At 37.4% G+C, this 17555-nt stretch overlaps 1 protein-coding gene across 2 annotated transcripts in view; it reads left to right on the plus strand.

The window, feature by feature from the left end:
• Window positions 1-16938: 16938 nt before the first annotated feature.
• Phb1 (prohibitin 1) overlaps window positions 16939-17555 on the plus strand; it is a 67519-nt gene continuing 66902 nt past the window's right edge. Inside the window, exon 1 of one of the 2 annotated variants that reach the window (XM_089740211.1) lies at window positions 16939-17019. The gene's annotated coding sequence lies outside the window, so the exon portion shown is untranslated. The remainder of the gene's footprint in view (window positions 17020-17555) is intronic. The other variant, XM_089740213.1, reaches the window with a different exon arrangement.

The following is a 17555-nucleotide window of genomic DNA, read 5'->3' on the forward strand; positions in this document are numbered from 1 at the left end:
TACATCCAGTAATCTTGCTCTGTGAGTATGAGGCCCATCTGTATTCATGATACTCGGTTACCGTCGTTCATGATCAGTGGCAATTCTAGTGGCACAGAAGATGAATTATTTTAAATGTCGTTTGGTGAAGAACATATCATAGCCATCAGGAAAGGATTTGATTCGAAAGACTATTGTTACAATGCTCTATAAACGTAGCGGTCCCAGATATTTAAGATGCGCTCTCCTATGATGACAGGCGTTCCGGCAGTAAAGTAATACCATGGAACTGTCTCCAATAATTCCTCTCAAAAGTTTGCCATAAATTAAAAATTTCGTTTAGGTAGGTATATTTCATTTAAATTGTCTGTTGTCATTTAAAATGTATTTAAGTACTTTGAATTTTCTCTTCGAACACGCTTTTGCGAGTGACTGTACAGCGCTACCCCATCAAAATCTGTGAATGCTTGCACAAACCCGCTTCCATGACATAAACAGTCAGTCAAGTATCGTATTTATCCGTGTATGTGTACTTCGCGTGGAACCTAATACTTTATGTTAGCCCTTATGGGGCCGCTCCCCGCCAGTAATTATCCTACATGTTTTTATATCTGATTTTTAGTGGATTATTATTTACGGTTTCGGTTAGTACTGGAATTCTTCGATGGTTTATCCGCTTGTTGTAATTTTGAGTTGATGAAATCTCATGTTACTTAAGTTAACAGCTGACAATTCTCGTTTTTGGATTACAGAAAAGCTTTTTCATGACGATCCTACCGATTTTACTGAAAAAACATAGTAGTTACTAAACTATTGATATATTCAATTAAAACCCTAATAACATTAATAGTGTAAGAACATGACGAATTGATTTCTGATCTGAATGCGGAAATAATGTCAAATAATTTGGAATAAGTTTTAAAAATAATATTTTATTATTATTAACTAGTATTTTGGCACTAGCCTGACTGACCGGATATGGATGTACCTAAACCTGATACTACTCACAAAACATATTACACAAATAAAATGGTCACTGTCTCTTTGTTGATTATTTGCAGCCAACGGGGGTACCGCAATTCTGGCCATTGACAAGAAGCAGTCATGTTTCAAGGGTGGAACAACCGTTATAAAATTCAATTGAGACCTCAAACTCATGTCTCAAGGTGAGTGGTGGCATTCACGTTGTAATATACAACAAGTGTAAAAAGTACTGTACTATTTGTTAAATTATCAAGAAGCTAGAAACTCGCTACCTGACGTTAAGTGGTAATACTATAATGTAAATGCTACGGTGTGTGAGTAGTTAGAGTAGCCTTAGACCACCAACGATTTGGTAGGGAAAAAAATCTAAATGCCTCCAATTTTTTGACACATAAGGTCGATGCAGCATCTGAATTGCACTACCATAACCACTGTTCTACTTTAAATCGAAGCCCACCATTGTTTTACTGCACAAAAATAATACTATTTAACAGATCAGAGATTAAATTTTCGGAAAGCTAGATAAGGAACGTAATAAAAAAATCCTGTTGCAGGCGAATTTTGCGGATGTTTTTTTGGTAAGAAAAAAATAAATCAAGAAATCTGTCAGCTAAAGCGCAGCTAATTCTACTGCAGTCTCTTAAAAAGATTGAGGACGGGCGAAAACGTGTCAACTTTCGCACAATAGTGGGTCGTGTCGACAATTCGTTTGGGCCGCCGCTTTCCTAAGCTTTTTTTTGTATTAATTAAATTATTACATTTCCTTCTGTAACTTAAGGAAACATCGATAAATAAGTGTGAGCTATCTAACGGATTTGATGCTCAGTGTGCACGTATCAAGGCTTTTAATGTTGAAGCCACTAATTATTCCAAGTAATATAAATAAAAGCTCCAAAAAGTTTACTCACGCGTTTAAATAGTTAATGGTAGTAAGATTTTGCTAATTACTGCCGCGAAGCTGATATACGCTCTGGCTCCTCTATCGACTTCTTCGATTACGACGAAGAGTTCGACGAGCGAACTAACCCACAGATACAGCCCACTGAGTTTCTCGCCGGATCTTCTCAGTGGGTCGCACTGTTAATCCGGTAGTAAATTCTGCGAAGCACTGCTCTTGCTAGGGCTAGTGTTAGCAAATTCTCTCAGGCTGAGCTCGTGAGCTCACTTACCCGTCCGGGCGTAACTGGAATAGTCCCTTAGGCTATCAGCGAATAGGTAGGAAAAAATACGCTCTGATATTAAGGGTAAGACAATCTGTACACAGCACAATTGAGACTTCTCAAGTATTCCCCTCCTGGCTGAGCCTTTGCTCGTCCACCTGTCCTGGTGAAACTGAAAAGGCCTCCGGGCCACCAGTAATCCTTCAATCATAAAAAAAAACTTCTCAATTTCATAGTGAGTGACCACATTCACGTTGTCCTTGGGCCTCAGTATCCACTGAAAACCGTGTCTAATATTATATGTATTTTGTCCCTATTACAAAAGTTAGAGAAGCTTCCAATTGCGCGGAGCAATCGCAGATACTAATTTATTTTATATCAATGGATTAAAAGCAATGAACTGTTAGAGTAATCAAACCCAAAGTTTATGCGGTCATATCAGGAACAGTACTTACTGCCCAACATATACAACCCACAATTTATTTAATAATAGATCTTCAGTATGTAATACATAAAAATACTTAATAAACATTGTAATGATTTACGTGTAGCTACGTTGATTTATTCTGCCATAGTATGACTTGGAATCTTAGGATATTTTTTTTAAAATTCATAATATTATTTGCAATAAACATTAATGTTTTTTCAAAAATATTATTTACGTACATACATTAAAATTAAATTGGGGGTCGAATGAATCTTTGCAAAACTGAAGCAAGAATTAATTTTGAATTAATTTTGATCGTTCGAGATCATCTTGTTTTTCTAGACTTCAACAGGTGACTTTTAATTAAGCATGCACTTTAATTTGATTAAGTTTGAATATTAATAAGTAGAATTAAGACCACTATTCTATTTTTTTTACCTCATACCAAGAGGTGATGAGCTTTGCTATGCCCGTCAATGCCATTTATAATACTTACTTGATTCCAAATATAAACATACATATTAATAAAAAAATAGTATAGCATCATTAAAATATAATTTCTACGACTATAATGTCTACGACTAACATACAGTAGTTATGGCTTCGGGCTCTCGACTCGATTATTGAGGCACATGCTGCTTGGAGGGACTTTTTTTTTTAATGCCCTTGTAGGCAGACGAGCATACGGCCCACCTGATGTTGAGTGGTTACCCTTGCCCATGGACTTCAGCAATGCCAGGGACAGAGGCAAGCCGCGGACTTACACTTTTTTTTGCTACAGTGGCTTGGTTTGTGGATGAAGTCTTGAACTTACCTGGTGTCTGTTCTGCTGGTGTGTACTGCTCGCAATCACCGAAAGCCATATGCGATCGTAGTTCCTTCTAGATATTTCCACTACTTCGTTCCCATATCTGGGCGTAGTTCTAATATCTTCACAATGTTTTCTTCTAGGTTCCTTCCTTCCTTTGGGTTGGACGGTATGTGGTAAAACCTACACGGGTATGTACTACGGTCATGTCTAATTGTGTCATTAAGCAGGAAAGCCATTGTTCCAATACCGTTGCAAATTCGACATTATAATTGTATGTAAGCGCTGGCAGCCATGCCACTGTTATATTTGTCAAGTATTAAAAACCTTTAATATGTTCTACTCTTAACTTGAAATCCATTTTACATTACAACCACGTAAATTTCCAAAGTTTACGGTGAATAGTGTTGCGATCTCTAATTCTTCAATCGATTAAGAACGTGCGAGACTACACATCGCGTCGGCAGCGTATGCACATCGCGTAGTGGTATTTACATTCCACGATATTGTTTTTTGTTCAAGTATTAATGTACGGTTTAAAAAGTTTTTTGCGACTGTAAGCCTCATATCGTGTTACTAGAACCAAAAAGACACCACATTTTTAATGCTGCCTTAAACATGTTTCAAACTTTAAAAGTTGTGTAATGCATGCAGCTTATTAGAATATGTACTTTTTAGAGTTTGTCTAAATGTAATAATATCTTGCTCATATTAATAATTTGAAGACCGTTAACCTAATGTTGTCCAGAATTTTGGTTATATAGGTTTTAAGCAATAGCACTATGCTACATGTGCATTTTTTTCCATTACTGTAAATGTTGCTAAGTACCAATGGTGTAAGGATTACTACGTCTGAGTGGTGAATCGGGAGTGCCAGAAATAGCTTCGGCTGTGTCTTTAGAGTCGGTATCTTGAGACGACTACACGTAAATAATTATGGATACCTGAAACTGAGGCCTTAGAACTCATATCTCAAGGTGGGTGGCGGCATTTAAGCTTAATATCAGGTGGGTCGTGAGCTCGTCCGCCCACTTGAGCAATAAATAAATAAGGAATAAAGATACTCACATACGGTATTTCTATACGTAAATTCGATATTTCATTCCGCAACTTAAATTCTGGTGTCAAGGAATTCAGATTAATATTCCTAATCGGATTCCAGCGACGACACGACTCGCCGCCGAGTTATCGTATCGATTTGTCGGTAATTATAAATGTCTTGTTACAAGTGACCGTAAAGCACGGGCAAACGAGCGTGCGTTTGCGCGGGCGCACGGCGATTTGACGGATTTCACGGAGCGGCGACCGGTCACGGCGTCGGGTCACGCCCCGCTAATGTCACGCCGACTTTCCATTAGCGCACGGAATGAAAGTTCCTAGCTGTCTCCGCTGCCTAACACTATTTTTCATTATTGTGATACTTTAAATCGCTCTGTTATTTATTGAATCTCTATTGATTTTTCTTCTTCATGTGATCTAAAACTTAATATAAATATTTTTGCACCTACCACTATTATTTCTGCACTACCTTTGGTTGACTGGTAGAGCATGCCTTAGGCATTAAGTCTGCCAATGTCAATTTTACATGAAGTGTAATAAATAAATAATTAAAAAATAAAGCTAGCCCACAGCAGAGTCGACATAAAAATCATCATCAGATCTGATTTCCAGTTTTAGCTTCGCCGATATCTTCCTTTCTGGAACATTGTGGATCTGAAATCGATCGATTAGGAAGATATCTAAGGCTGTTAAAGATTTTCTTTTTTTTACCTTTGCGAGTGTTACACGAATTCGAATACAATTTTGATCGCTTTCGTTACGTTAATCAAGTTCTCATTTCTCCTAGTTCACTTGAAGTGTTCATGTTTTATTTATCTATACATATAAATAAAATTGGAGTGTCTGTTTGTAATATTGAAATATGTAACCGCTTTTTACTCAATGCATGTGAATAAATATACGGTACATAAACCAAAATAATTTTTTTTACAATATTTGTCTGTCTGTCTGTCTGTCTGTCTATCTGTCTGTTTGTTCCGACTAATCTCTGGAACCGCTGGACCGATTTTCACGAGACTTTCACTGATAGGTAGCTGATGATATAAGGAGTAACTTAGGAGTAACTTTTTTTAGACTAGCTTCGCCCCGCGGGACTCGTCTACCAATAATAAAATTTAATGTTTCCGAAGCGAAGCGAGGGCGGGGCGCTAGTTTTTTTATACGATACGATTTGATTTAATGATGTAATCGTCCATATTCCGAAATTATTGAACAGTGCGCGCGCAAGTGTGTCATAGAGCGGTGAGCAGGCTGTTCCGGCGTGTTTCAGATGAGCGAGCGAACGCGCCCGTGACTTCCGTTTCCGGCGGCGCGCCTGCGCAGCATCCGCACACTCAGTCGACCGACAAGCGTCCATTGCTAAACCTGTCATTTTGCGTTATGTAATTTAGTTCACATACATTAAATACGAAATTAATAAATATACTTACACAAATACTATACGTGCAATATCTCTTACCTGTACTGTTTTCTGTTTAGCTTGGTTACAAGTCTGCACAGGCACCATTGAAATATGCAAAAATACCCTACTTCATTACGATATAACCCTTGTACGCACTACGTTTGGCGCGCACTACACCCACCTGTAGTGCGCGCCAAAAACATTCAATTCTTAAATTGCTAAGGCCGTAAGTATGAGCCTGCAGAAGTATTCAATATATTATCCAGTCTATTTTTATAACCCGCTGAGATTTTCGCCGGGTCTTCTCGGTTGGTTGCGATTCCGATGCAGTGATAGATTCTGCGCAGCCGTGCTCTTGCTAGGGTTAGTGTTAGCGAATTCTCTCAAGTTGAGCAGCGTAAACTCCACAGCGTAGCTATGTGTAGCTTCATATGCTACCAGCGAATAGGTAGGAAAAACCGTTTTTTACCGTCCGTGGTTCGCCAATTTCAAGATCGACTTATGGCATAGGCACGAGCTTATGCCAAAAGTCGATCTTGAAATTGGCACCACTTAGAACTTGATTGTTAGATTGGATCAAATAACCCATGAGATCCAACTGCGTATTAAAACCATAATGTAAATTAATAGTCAAAAAGTAACGTGACATTTAAAAAAAACCATTTTCGTAAACTTTATAGGAATTAACATTATTGATTCCTTGTATTGTATACATTCCTTTTATAACTATACAGAGATCTTGGAACTTATATCTCAAGGTAGGTGGCGCATTTACGTTGTGGATGTCTATGGGCTCCAGTAATCACTTAGCACCAGGTGGGCTGTGAGCTCGACCAACCATCTAAGCAATAATTAAAAAAAAAAAGAAACAGTCCGGTGTGTGTAAAGATGACTGCAGACGTGCGTCAAAGTTGCCTCAACGGAGTACGTACCTCGCGTCAGAGTGACGGCTGCGTCGGAAACGCGCACATTAGCCTGTCCCGTTTGACGCATCCGGCTCTAGACAATACCACTGCAGTATACCTGAGGGAACAACAGAACTACGAGATGTGAGGTTTACGGTCGTCAAATTTTTCTAGCGAATCATTTGACAGTTAAATCAAAATTAAACTGAATTGTTTGCTAAAAGAAAATATTAGCCCCAAGCAAAAACTGTATGTAAAGCAATCGTGAAAAAAACTCAAGAGTATTTAAATATTCAGTTCTCATCGTTACATCCAAATAATAAACAAGCCATTTTTCTATAACTTTAACATAGTCACAAAGTTCATTTAGCTAGCTTGCCGGGAATACCTACCTAATGCTTTCGTAAGTAAAGCTTTTTTAAGTCCTCGTGGCTCAAAGGATAAGACGTCCGGTGCATTCGTATCTAGGGATGCAACGGTGTTCGAATCCCGTAGACGGGTACCAATTTTTCTAACGAAATACGTACATATCAAATGTTCACGATTGACTTCCACGGTGAAGGAATAGCATCGTGTAATAAAAATCAAACCCGCAAAATTATAATTTGCGTAATTGCTGGTGGTAGAACCTCTTGTGAGTCCGCGCGGGTAGGTACCAACGCTCTGCCTATTTCTGCCGTGAAGCAGTAATGCGTTTCGGTTTGAAGGGTGGGTCAGCAGCATAGATAACTTATATCTCAAGTTGGGTGGCGCATTTACGTCCACCCATCTAAGCGATAAAAAAAAGTAAAATATTTCAAATTCAACTGTAATCGTTGTTAGGGTTATTCGATAAACGCAATGAAGAAACATGTTGAAACTGAGTAACACGTGTCTAGAGTACGTGTAAATGACCACGAGTCGATGTGGTCTCTGGTCAGAGTATCGGTGGCGCGCGCCGCATCCTGCGCGAGATGAGACGAGCCTTCCTGCGCCTACGCGGTTGCACGCACTGCGAAGCGCGACGCGAGGACACACGGCCAAAACAAATCATACACTTAGATTCTTCAATTCTGATACAATTTAAATATTTCTGACAATATTTGTACTGGTGTTAGGACGACTTGTGAGTTCGCGCGGGTAGGTACCACCACCCTGCCTATTTCTGCCGTGAAGCAGTAATGCGTTTCGGTTTGAAGGGTGGGGCAGCCGTTGTAACTATATTTGAGACCTTAGAACTTATATCTCAAGGTAGGTGACGCATTTACGTTTTAGATGTCTATGGGCTCCAGTAACCACTTAACACCAGGTGGGCTGTGAGCTCGTCCAACCATCGAAGCAATAAAAAAAAAAATGTCGTGAAAAGACAATTTCAAAATAGGTTCATTCTTTTTTTTTTATTACCCATGTAGTCAGACGAGCATACGGCCCACCTGATGGTGAGTAGTTACCGTCGCCCATGGACTTCAGCAATGCCAGCGGCAGAGCCAAGCAGCTGCTTACCGTTAAGTACTCTCCACAAGCCTCGTTTGAAGAAGGATATGTCATAGCGCTCGGAAAACACCGTGGAGAGAAGCTCATTCCAAAGCCGGATGGTAGGTGGCAAAAAAGTTCTCTGGAAGGGCACTGTGGATGAACGCAGTGGCTCTAGGTAATATGGGTAAACTCTCCGGTGGCGCGATGGTAAAAACGAGATGATGGTATCATCTTAAACAACTCCTCAGAGCACTTTCTTTGTCATTCATCGCTGTCAGCCTGGTTCAATTATTTAAAAAAATGGACAAAACGTAACTTATTACCTTGATGACAGCAAATGTTCGTTGATATTTAATTTGGTTTAGGAAATAAGTTGCCATACTGTTTTAGGATTTAATGAACCGGCATTCTTAGTTTTGATGATTTTAATCAAAAACTTCTAATTGAACCGCGGGGTCACCATCAACAAAAAAATCATAATGCGAAGTTTAGTTAATACGAAGTTCAGTTTTTCTCAGTCATCGAATGTAGGAAAAATGCGAATTTTCCTCCATTTAATGACTGAGAAAAACTGAATAATAATTGTAAGTATTAATAAATAAAATGAAGAAAAGACACTTGATCACTTATCAAGTTTATGAACATCAACAATACTAATAACGCTATTTATAATAAATTCAGTTAACATGTTTGCATTCGTTGAAATAAATGAAAAAGAAAATACCAAAATGGTATGTAACATAATATTTATGTACTGCAATGAAATATGTAGTTTAAAAACATTAATTAATACAAAATCAGATTCAACTATTATTTTCACATTAGTTTATTTAATTCAATTAATTCTTGGAGGTTCATTTCTTTACTTTGAAATTCTTTATTCAAACTTTTAAGACGTTTAAATAAATTAGTCTACTGTGAACACCGTGATTGATTTACCCCTGTTTCCTCTACAACCAGTGGGCGCTAGTGTACTATTACTTTTCGTATCATGCAATACACTGATATGGTACACTTTGTTTGTTATTTTCAAATTTAGAATCTTAAAGGTTGATAATATCACCCTACGCTTTTCTCTGATAAAAAAAGCGCGCGCTGATTTATTAAGGACTCCAAAGTGTCCAAGACACCAATTTCATGTCTCAAGCTGCAGCCTAGAATGCCCGTCAACGCTTATTAAAGCAGAAGATGTTTAATTCTTCATAGATCACTGTTTTTGGTAGCTAATTAACATTGAATGTATTTATTGATAGTATAACATATGTTATTTACTGACAAGATGATTTAATTACTTCCTTGACGGTTTCTTTTAACTTCGTCTTTTAAAAACAAACTTACATTTCTTTTTGATAGACGTCTAGGTAAATTTTGAACAAACATTAGTTAATAAATTCTTATATTCTTCGAAATCCCAACTGCTCTAGTATAACGTATAACCCTTCAAGTAAGAAAGTCAATGCCAGTAATTACACACATTTTTTTTTACTTTACAGGTTTAGCTATGTTATTCCATCGTCGTTAAAAATCTCCGGGAAGAGATGATACATACATATTTGCTTAGAAAAATGAATACATAGTTGCATCGTTTGATATATAAGAGCAGACATATTATTATGTATTTATCCATTAAGCCACGAAACGCTTCATTATCAAATTAAATTTACTGTGATAAAACTTTTGTCTTCTGAATTACCTTCTGTGTAAAGATACAACACTGTCACAGTCACAATAGTAGGTGACATACGATCATCTATTGATATAATAGTGAATGCTAAAACTGAATCGACACACGTCGACAAATTCTTAAAGAAATAATGACATGCACCACTATCACTGTACCAATATATGAATCATAAAAACTTAATCGAAGGATTCAAAATATATGAATTTATGTTAACTAGTGGACCCCTGGTAGTCGAAATTCGACTATAACTAATGGAAGTTATAAGTTTGTACACTATTATGATTCTATTGTCAAGGACTATTATAATTCTTTAATCACAGATTTCGTCAAAACTACACTTTAGACAAATATTAATAAAGAGAAAACAATATTTAATCTATTCTCAATTTGACAGACTATAACTGACAGACTGCAAAGAAAAAATTGACATTAAGCAAATAGTATGCATGCGTGTGTGTGTCAAATACATGCGTGTGTGTAATGTTTTCTTTACTGATTTAATGTATCTTTTATGCATTATTTTAAAAAAATATTAGCATTGTGCACTTCTTCTCTATATTCTCTATAAGTGTGGAAAATTTCATACTCCTCCGTCCGCGCAATTTTCGTAAAAAGGGATACAAAGTTTTTGCTTCACGTATTAATATATTTATGTTAATAGTGTTTATCACGCGTTCAGAATGAGATGAAACTTTCGTTCAATAGACTCGCACGCGGTAACATAACAAAGTGAAACAAATTTACACATTAATGTAACAATATTGAATAGATATGCAAAATTTTTTATTTCACCTGACTACATCCAAGTGTATCATCGTTTTATAATAGCGGTCAATGAACTTTATAGTTTTGTACAATCATTGACAGCAGACGTTTAGGTAGATTCTATTAGTTTATTGTGATTTAGTCAAAATGTTTTTTTTCCTTACATGAATTCGAAATTATAATAACAGTACGTATCAACCTATTATGAAAAGGGGACGATTTGTTGATGTATTTCTTAACTTCGTAAATTTAATGAAACGCCAATCGGATCGTCCTCAATCGAGCACGTGTTTATTAAAACGCTTGACATACAGCTTAGAAATACTATTTTGCTGATTGAACACACAACAAAGAATCACCTAAATTAATATACAAGTGCGCATTACACAATTCAAAATAGCAACGAGCAAAACAATAACTGACAAATCTAGATAATAGTATTTTGACAGGGTCACCGACCTCACCATTAAAGCATTTACTCACTCACCTGTACACAGCATTCTTTTCAAACGCGGCATTGTAAAAAGCCATATAGTATTATTGTATTGTGACTATTACTGTAAACCGTTGTAGATAAACAGTACTAGCAGGCAGTTCATTGTGCTGGTCTATGTAACTGCTCTGTGATTACCATAAGATGAATCTGAGAGCATTTTATTGAGTCATTGTTGGTTAATTAAGAGGTAGTTTGTAGTTCTCTGGGTCACCAGGCGAGTGGGCGTGTCTGTTATTGTCCCTTTTTGTTGTACAACAATTGGTTCTTTTTTAGCTCAGCTCCATGTCAATAGCTCGTCGATTCGCGGAGCAGATATACAATATTTGTGAATCATTCCGTTCGTTGTTTGAATTTTGTTTGACAGTTTTCATGTCAAGGTTATAATAACGTTGAGATATGAAAATTATTTTTTTCGCTTTAGACTGGTGGTAGGACCTCTTGAGAGTCCGCGTGGGTAGGTACCACCACCCTGCCTATTTCTGCCGTGAACCAGTAATGCGTTTCGTTTTGAAGGATGGGGCAGCCGTTGTAACTATGCTTGAGACCTTAGAACTTATATCTCAAGGTGGGTGGCGCATTTACGTTATAGATGTCAATGGGCCCTAGTAACTACTTAACACCAGGTGGGCTGAGAGCTCGTTCACCCATCTAAGCAATAAAAAAAAAGACATTTCCTTTGTTCAGTTTTCTTATTGCAATTCCATATTAAACTACCTACCAATATGCGTGTTTGTTTTTGTCTGTAGACACGCCTAAAGATGACCGGGGCAGTAATATCATAAAGCATAACTATTGAAATTATTTGACAAAAAGTGACACACCAAAAATCGTATACAACTTAAATATATCCTATCAAACAATGTGTTTCGATACATAAAACAAGCAGTTAAAGTTGTACCGGCTCACCGTACGGAATAAAACACGTGCACGAATTTCGCAACTGGCACTCATAAATTCCATAGCGCACCGAATTATTTCTGCCCTGAATAATTTTATACGCATTTTAAAATATCTATTCACAACGAACGTGGGATTTATGATGGCGAAACCCGTTCGAAGGGTGGTCCGCCCTTTGAGAGCCGAAGGGAGACGTCGAGGGGCCCGGTGAGGATTCATTTTCTTATTTTTTTCTTCTTGACAAAACCCAGCTGGTATAATACGACATGTTATAAATAAAATCGCGATTTTGACCCGTCACGCGGATAAGGGATTCTTGCTAGATTGGTGTACGAAACTAAATTTTGCAGTTACGTGTAACTAGATCTTATTCTGATGGACTAGACACCATTTTGCCTTACAGTACCATCGTCGTAGCCGAAATTCTATGTTTGTTTTTATGCCTTCAATTCGACACAGGACGTCCTATCTGTTTTGCACCAATTATTATTATACCGATCCGGAACGGTTTCATTTCTTTAAACCATACTCTAGCGTATTATTGGATATGAACTTATGTTCCAAATAAAGATAATGTTTCTACATGATTGATTTTAAATTTGTCGGTGGGAATGACAAAAAAAAAGGAGAAACAACATTTTATTAATGAAGCTAAATATACTGTAAGGTATTTGTAACATCTAGAAATGCTTGCTTGTCATCTAAAGATGTCCGTCTAAATCAGAGTGTTCCGGGGTCTTAATTCTGCGACAATGCCACCTTTTCTTAATATATTTTAGATGGATGGATTCGATTTCGACTTTCTAAAGATCCTTAAACGATTTCCTTAATTAAGAAATTACATTTTGTTATGAAATCCCAATACGTGTTGTTTTAAATTAGCGGGATTAATGGTAGCACTGAGTGATGTAAGCAGCAGTAATATACCACCGCAAAACTATGAGTTATGAGTTCCGAATCGAAGATTAGGACAGAGGTCATATAATTGAAAAGTGAACCTCAAGTCTCGAATTAGATTCACGTTGCGTTATACGCGAGCCACGGAAACCGTTTAAAAGCATGATTATGAACTTTTTTACTGGTGGTAGGACCTCTTGTGAATCCGAACGGGTAGGTACCACCGCCCTGCCTATTTCTGCCGTGAAGCAGTGATGGTTTGAAGGGTGGGGCAGCCGTTGTAACTACACTGAGACTTTAGAACTTATGTCTCAAGGTAGGTGGCGCATTTACGTTGTAGATGTCTATGGGCTCGAGTAACCACTTAACACCAGGTGGGCTGTGAGCTCGTCCACCCATCTAAGCAATAAAAATAAAAAAGAACACTTCTGCCGTCTATAACATTAAAAATGTACGGAATTCAACAGGACGAAACACTAAATTAATAAACACTGATTTTTTGTCTAATACAAACAGAAACAAACATTTTTTTTTAATATCAAATACAAAGTACAAAAATTTGAAGTTTTACTCTTGCCACATTAAAGCAATTAATGAAGGCAAACACACTCGTTCTCGGCTTCTAATTACAAGGCTAGACTCGACCGCAACTCCCTTGCCTGCGTTTTCCGCTACACCGTGGGAACCGCCCCCCGTCTCCTGCACCCCGCCGCCCTTATTGCGTGACGTAAGTGACTGCACCGGTATGCCATACTTATTAGATTTACCCCCGTCTTTGCCTTCCTTAAGTAACTTTGACTTACTTAATTATAATTAATTCTCAAAATACAGGCATTTATAAATATTTTTTATTATCCCAGCCGGACGAATGAAGCAAGGGTGATCTGTTAGTATAATATTTAGCAAAGTTCATAGATGCGACATGTCGGAACTCTATTTGAGACATGAGGTCGCAACCACGCTGAACCAGGTAAGCTCCATCCCCGTACAAGCTCACAATATGCCGTACCACATATCCCTTGATATGGTAGAGTATGCATTACTGATGTGCATAGGTTTTATTCTATTAATACTAAACTCAAGCCAGTAAGTTTTGTCTTCATTCTGAAAAGAGCTTTTTTTCTCTATCCATTCGCTGGAGGGCCGTTCTAGGTACGCGCGGCCGAGTAGATGGATCAGAATCGTGACTCTTGCTAGGGTTCGTGTTAGCAACAACGTCAGGTTTGAGCCCCGTGAGCTCACCTACTAGTTCGGCGAATCTAGAACAACCCCTCGAGGTTACTAGAATAGGTAGGAAAAAAATAATCCAATGCTGGTATCAACGTCAACTCTGCTTTAACATACACGACTAATCGACTATTAAATTCCGCAAACTATTCGTATAAGTGTGTACAATAAAGCTCCCTTTAGCCACGAAACACTAGACAAATTTTATTGTTATCGTTCAAACTTTCTCTTTTCGAACGCTAATTTCCTTGAGGTTGAATATTCCATCAACATAATGCAACTCAAAAAATAATTTAGAGCAATCAATCAGCTGTGAAATAAAATCTGACAAAATCAAATGTCAGTATTACGAAATGTCCGTTGTAACGAATTACGAACGTTACAAAACGTAAACGTAATAACGAAATAACGGGCGGGCGGCATTGTAATGGGCAAAAAATAAATCGGGAAAGTCGTAGATATACCATTACGTAAACACAAAGCCTTAGCTGAAAAAGTTTGCAACTCCGTCGTTTATCGGTTGGTCACCCTACATGCCGTTTTGTAATGTTGACGCAATTTTTATTTTTGGCAAAAAACTTTGTTTTTTAGACCGTCGTCGCTTGGTTGGTTATGAGCGATAAAATCGCCTAAGGACTGTGGCATACAAAAGATAAAATAATGCGGCTTTTTTTTAAATTTCGACCTGCCTATTTCTGTCGCGAAGCTTTAACGTGTTCTAATATGAATGCAACTAAAACCGTCATGTATCAAGTAATCACATTCTTGTTTATTTATTACAGCAAAAAGCTTACAGGATCAAGTCTGAAAAGTGGATCAGCAGCCATACAACAAATTTGGAATTTCGATTTGGGGGCCTGCACGGAAACCACTACCCTGCCTATTCCTGTCAACAAACACTAATGCGCTCCGATTTAATGGATGAAGCAACCTTTATTCTATTAAATCTAGACTTAGAATTCATATCTCAAAGTTTTGGGATGAATTTAAATTCTTGACGTCTATTGGCTCTGTGGACAACTTAACACCAGGTGAGCCGTGGGCTTCTTCAACGTCTAAGAAGTAAAAAATATAGTACTTTAAAATACTAGTGTAACTTTGAAGCTCTATCATGACTTACGACGATCAAACATGATTTTGTGTCAGTTCGTGTCCATTCATATGTCGGTCGTTCCGAACCTGCCCCGTCCATCACTTAAAATCGTTTTAATGATAAAAACAAATTTAGTGACAATTGAACTTCGCAATTTGAAACTAAATGTGAATATTTTAAATCTAAAATCTTTATTGTGTTTACAGTTTATTCTCTGGTTTAATTTGCAGTTTTTGTAGTCACAAGATTGACCGAGAAAACTGTAAAAGTATTCATTACATTTTTTTTTTTTGTTAGCCTTTATTGCTGATAACTAAACAATGATATTTACACACAGTAGCAAATTGTTTTAACTTAAATCTAATATATCGGGTTTCCCGGTTCAGTGATCAGCGTGTCCTCTGACACATAGGCCTCTTCCAGCTGCTTCCATTCTTCTCTGTTGGTAGCTTTTCTGGACTAGATTGTCCCTCCAATCATCTTTATATCATCTGTCCATCTTCTAGCTTGCCTACCTCTTTTTCTTTTGCCATCACGTGGCTGCCATTCTGTTATGATTTTAGTCCATTTCATTCTGCTTTCTCTTGTCACATGTTCTGTCCATCGCCATTTTAACTGTCTTATTTTCTTTAGTAATGAAAAGTACTAAAGAAAAGATCTTCGTTCCATATGAAAGTGTAAAACCGATTAGTTTGGATCTGTTTTCGTACAATTTGCTATGACTTACAAAATCGTAATTTCAACGAACCCAAATAGATCATCTAAACAACATTTAAACACTTTTTTGGAATTGTTAATTTTTTAACAGTGGCAGTGCATATTGTATACCCACATAGGTAGATACGAACATTGGGTCTGTTTCTTATTTTTATTTTTTTATTGCTTTGACGAATGAACACGCTCTCAGCTAATCTAGTGTTAAGTGATTAAGGAATCTATGTACATCATAACGTGAGTTCCTCCGCCTATTATGACAGGTCCAAGTCTAAAAAACTATTGTATTTCAACTGTACCACCCTTTGAGGCTTCTTGGCAAAAATGAGTATAATGGTAAGTACAACTCATACATACCTGACGTCCTGCCACCAGAAGCTAAATTATGCATACCAACAGAAATTTTACGGCTTCATTTTTATTACACAGTAATTATTCCTTTTTCATTAAATTCATTTCTTATTTTTATTTTATTATTGCTTTGACGAATGAGCACGCTATCAGCTAGTGTTAAGTGATTAAGGAATCTATGTACATCATAACGTGAATTCCTCCATCTATCATGACACGTCCAAGTCTCAAATCTATTGTATTTCGACTGTACTACCCTTTGAATTGAACCGCATAGCGGCTTCTTGGCAGAAATGAGCAGTATGATAGTACTCTCATACAGACCTGACGCCCTACCACCAGAAGCGAAATGATTTATACCAATAGAGAAATTTTACGGCCTAATCTAATTTATTACACGGTAATATTCCTTTTTCATTAATTCGTTCATGAACACGTGTTAAGTACGTGTTACATTACAAAATCGGCTTCGCTCTAAACTTGTTCATTGATCTACACTACTAAAAACAATACAAATATTTGTAGATCCATTTAAATGTTTCGCTTAAAATATAAACTTCAGTGAATGGACTTGTTAAATATGATGAATTAACTATCTATTTATGTTTCAAACCACAGACGTCCAGTGCTGGACATAAGCTCCTCCCAAGACTCGCCACGTCACAGGACTCGTCTAACGTTGCCTGCATGAAGAACTATCGCCATCAAAATCTATGGTAATACCAAAACCAATTTTAATGGTAGGCAGCGGCTTGGCTCTGCTCCTGGCATTGCCGACGTCCATGAGCGACGGTGACCACTTACCAGCAGGTGGGCCGTATGCTCGTCTGCCTACAAAGGCATTAAAAAAATAAAATAAAAAAATACTTTTTTTTTATTCTTTATTAGAGTCATACACCTATTAGGTTAAGTAGGCTGTACCAAAACACTAAACGTAAAAAAATATAGTTACTCTTTTTACCTCTAGCAGTTGATAATTCGAATGGAAATTTGAAACGAAAAACAGTAATGATAAAAAATACAAGTCTTAAATTACATTTAACTAGCGGGCATATTTCTTTAACAACCCAACAAAGGTTGTTTCTTCCCACTGACCAACGGTCGCTACCCCAGCCCTTAAGTCATCCGACCAGAATTATAGTAATTTAATAACCCTGTTCTTAACCCTACCGACCGGACTGCACACAATACGAAAGCGAATACAACTAATCATTTGACAGCAGTTTTCGCATTGTATTTGCGCAAAAGTGCC

Source organism: Bombyx mandarina, chromosome 04 (genome assembly GCF_030267445.1).
Source record: "Bombyx mandarina strain Sakado chromosome 04, ASM3026744v2".
Classification (NCBI taxonomy): domain Eukaryota; kingdom Metazoa; phylum Arthropoda; class Insecta; order Lepidoptera; family Bombycidae; genus Bombyx; species Bombyx mandarina.